The sequence below is a fragment of the Crocodylus porosus genome, unplaced genomic scaffold, assembly GCF_001723895.1.
Source record: "Crocodylus porosus isolate Cpor-Errol unplaced genomic scaffold, CroPor_comp1, whole genome shotgun sequence".
Classification (NCBI taxonomy): domain Eukaryota; kingdom Metazoa; phylum Chordata; order Crocodylia; family Crocodylidae; genus Crocodylus; species Crocodylus porosus.
The window spans coordinates 17,618,087-17,622,583 of record NW_017728913.1 but is presented as its reverse complement, the minus strand read 5'-3'; positions in this window follow the sequence as shown (position 1 = coordinate 17,622,583).

The window sequence follows — 4,497 nt, the reverse complement described above, 5'->3', positions numbered from 1 at the left end:
ATGCTTATCTTGCTGGGATCCTATGACCCCAGCTGACTTCCTGCCCTTTGGGTGGGGGGCTGGACTTGATGATCTCCCGAGGTCCCTTCCAGCCCTAATGTCTATGAAATCTATGAATCCAGTGGAAAAGCCAGTATACCACTTCCTTATACTAGCTGGCTTTTATATGAAGTTAGATATGTTCTGAACATAGTTGCTGGATCGGATACTATGGACAACATAAGTGGTGAAATAGTTTATACATTTTGATGAGACTGAGGTATGTATTTATCTGCACTGCACCTTAAAACTGAAGTAATTCTGGACATACCCAGAAGCAAGTATTAAAGGAACTTTAGGCACAGAAAGAAATTGCATTTGTTGTGGGAATGGCTCCTTGAAAGCACTCTACAGCCATGTCCTAACAGTAGACCATGGCTGCAAAGCATTCCAATCACATGACAAATTAACCCTCATTGTATGAAGGTTCAAATGAAGGCACTCCAAAATGAAGCACCTTCATTAACTTGTGTTTGCTTCAGCAGCCTGGCTGCTGCAGCCCAGCCTTGTCCCTGGTTCTATCTTAAGGTGGGAGGCAGAGAGAACGGAGGAGAGGGAGCTCAGGCTCGTGTTTACCCAGCCTGCACTGGAGGGGGGGGCTATCCACCTGCCCTCACTCCAGCACAAGCTGGACAACCACCAATCCAAGCTCCCTCTCCTCCCTTCTCCCTCCTTCCCATCCTGAGACAGCCCTGGAGCTTGGAGAGATGGGGCAGGGCTAGCGGAAGAGGCTGCCGATGCACCGCCTCTGTCCCTGAATCAGCTCCAAATTGGCGTTCAATCCCCTACCCTCCTGACCCAACAGTTAATATCTGTTCGGTCAGGAGGATCAGTTTTACTCATGATACGTTCTGTGAAATGCCGTGAGTTAAAATGAGGAGTAGTACTCCTGTCTGTATCTTTCATGGTCAGGAGCTCAAATGGACTCCTAGGTTAAGTTACAGCTTAGGAAAGGTTTTGTGGAGCTAAATTTTGGACTGAGGCACATAATGGCATTCCTATATCATGATGGTGGTGTGTACTAGCCCTGCTATTTCTGAGCCTGCCCTGCTCCCCACCCCCCGGCATTTCTGTATGTCTTTTCTCAAAACCATCTTCAACATGCTTGAAGGACAATACAGAGAAGACTCATTGGTGTACTTCCAGGTTTGATGGTTGGGACATGTTTGAGAGTGGCTGATCTGGGACATGCTGGTACCATGGCATAGACATGCAATAAATTCCTTTGTGTATCCAGACCGTAGAGATTTTAGGTACCTTACAAGATTCAGCAGCAGCTGAATGGGTTTTTTTTAAAGAATGCCAGTGCCAATTTACTGCTGAAATTCAAACCTTAAATCTCCTTTGTAAAACTAACTGAGAATGCTAATATGTAGAAATTGTTTGGGTAAGTGATAGTGCAAACTTTTAAGGCTTCTGTCATGAGGCCACTGTTAACATCATCAGATGACCAATGGCTTGCTGGTAGTTCTGAGGTGGGTGGATGGTAGTTGTGTGTGTGTGTGTGTGTGTAGTAAAAACAAAGGAAATGAGAACACCTGCATTTTTTTCAATGCACGCTGGCATTTTGGGAATACTAGTAGAGGTCTAGATTTTATTTTCAAGGTAACATAAGATGCTGCAATTGTGGCTGATCTTGTGATTGTTCATGCAAGAGTTGGTCATAATTTGGATCCTAATGCTTAACAGACCAAAAAAAAAAAGATTAAAGAATAAATTTAGCATCTCAAGGAACTTATGATGACTCCATCCCTCTGCAAAGAAGTCAAGAGGTAATTTTACTTGTTGTTTTCCTTTTTTTAGGCTTTAAAGTACAAAAATGAGAGAGAGAGGATGAAAAAGATGAGAACACTTTGCTAGTTCAACTACATATAACAATGGCAGCTGCATGGTTTCTCTTCTCCTGTAGAGTATTAGGAAATTGCAGTGAACATTTTTTGTACCAGATTTCTGATAACTACTTCTCCACTGCACGAGGTAACTACTGCTTGTTGATTCTTATCTCTGAGAAAACAGGAAAACAAGTCCCTGCAGGCATGAAAATAAGCCTCTCTTAGTTTTGCTGCAGTCATGCTGCTAGAATTCTATTAAAAATCTAGTTTGAGCCACAGACACAATGACGTTGCTCACCTTACCTTACCAAGTCTCAGAGATCACAGTGGTAATGTGATAATTTTTTAACACGTTTGTTTTTATAAAAACTGAAGGACTCAAACTGATGTTTCTTCATTGTTCCCTAATCTTGTAATGTATTAATGGATGGAAGTCATGCAGGTGGATAGTGATCTTTGTTTGGGGTACACTTTTCTGAGTAAGATGGATACTTGCTCTTTTTATCTTTCTTATTCCATTTAAGGCTAAATCAAAAAAGAAAGAGTATATCCTTTTTAAAAAGTTATTATAATAAAAACATTAAAAACAAAATGGTAAAAGGACATAATCCCTCAAAGGGATGGGCATGAAAGTATTTGTCTTTTAGAATACCATTATAGCCTGAGATTGAAACCTGCCTCTGCCCACCACACATACTCTGTGTCCAGTCACACTTCTAGAATTATTTAACCATCTTCCAAAGAAGAGTCTATTCAATGACTCAGCACAACACATATTGCTGTCTGTGTTGTAGGGTGAAGTGTCCAAACTTGAGAGAGACTCCTGGACAAAGATTTAAAGAGGTAGGAAGCATCATCAGAGGCAGTCCCTTCACACCGGTTCCAGTAGTTCCTCAGGGTCACTATCTTGGTTTTGCCCAGCGGAAAGATGTCCAGACAGTTGTCACTCCACTCAGCTCCCTGGTACAGGAGAAAAGAAATGTGTGTTGTCTCTGACTAATCCAGGGCCAGTGTGCCAAAGAGGGCTCCAGAGGTGGCAAACAATTGTTGCAGCTGGGGGTAGTCAAGGAAGGTATGAAAGAGTATCTGGGTGGTAGATGAGGGTACCCATGGCCAGAGTTCCATGCCACAGCTGCCACTGGAGATTACCTCTTGGTGATGAGAAAATTGAACAGAGTGCAAGACTGGGTGGGCTTGTCCTTGTGCCACTAGGCACCAACTTTAGGTTATATAAGGACAAGTGGTGAGGACAAAGGTAGGTTGCAGCACCTTCCTAGACAGGCTCTTAAAGCAAATGATGCTACCTCTCTCTTTAGGCATGACAAAGGACAGCATGGTCCAGGGCCCAGTGCTCTCATTGTCACTCATAGCTGGGGTGACTAGCAGTGACAAAGATGGCATGCCTAGAGACCTTCCATCAAGGAGCACATAGAGGTGATCCTCCAGGTATCTGATAGCTATGAGGAGCTCTGCTCAAGGCCCATGACCTTTTGATGAGGGACACAGAAAGAAATGGAAAAAAGCCACATGGCTACCGGAGTCAAATCCAGAACCCAAAATGTAGGTAGGGAAACTCCCTGTATGATGCATGGGGATAGTTAGGTCTCTTATAATGATACCCAGAACAGCAGGATGCTGAACTGGGAGCCACATAGCATTACCCAATAGGAAATACTGAATAGAGTGTTGTGTTTTTTGACTTGTCCTTTTCCCATGCTTAGGCACTTGACTCAGGGGGGTCTTGGTTTTGGCTTGTTGGGAGGCTGTCCTCATATTGGTGGCAGCCAATAATGTGTTCAATGCAGATGTCTCTGGACCTTTGGATGGTATCAGATAACATGAGGTGCCTCATGGCCTTGGTATAGCAGTGCAGTAGTCTGCAGGTATACTCTAAGCGCCCCAACAATCAGCACTTGCACTGTCATATTATACCCCTTGGTCCTTAGGGTATTGGCCAATGGCTTGTACTTGTTCAGCTTTTGTTTCCAGGATTCAGCAAAAAATTACCACCAGTTTTTGAATAAGCACATCAATCATCAGGACCCATTTGTTATCCTTATCCATTACAATGATGTCTGGGTGTATCTGGTTGTGTCAGCCTGGAATGGTGTGGTTCACTGCTACCATCCCTACTGTCTCCAAAATGTGTTTTACCAGTCAGTCCTGCATGGTGTTGTAGCAGATTTTCCAGGCTCTGGAGTGGGGCTTGCACTACAGAAGATGGGGGGCAGGGTTTCACTTTTGTGCTTCTGTCACTGCTTATCATGGTTTTTGTATTAGATGGACCAGCAGGCAGTTGAGACTGGGCTAATGGATGAAATGTCTGTCTGTGAAACGTGTGAAGTTCCCATGGGGCATGAAGTGGTTGCTGGCATCCTACTTTGAGGTAACGACAAAGATTTTGTCCTGGTCAGGTTTCCCTTGAGGTCACTGATGGAATTAGCCTGCATGGCATCCTTCAAAAATCTCTTCAGACATGTGCTGATGTGGGAGTGATGGTGATGCAGTTGGCGGTTGGGGCTTGGAGCCTCAACATACACCAGACCCTGCCACCTTGTGTCATGTCTAACAGCAGCTGATGAACTCCCTGAGACACCAGCGACTCCATAGTGAGGCAAAGTTCCCT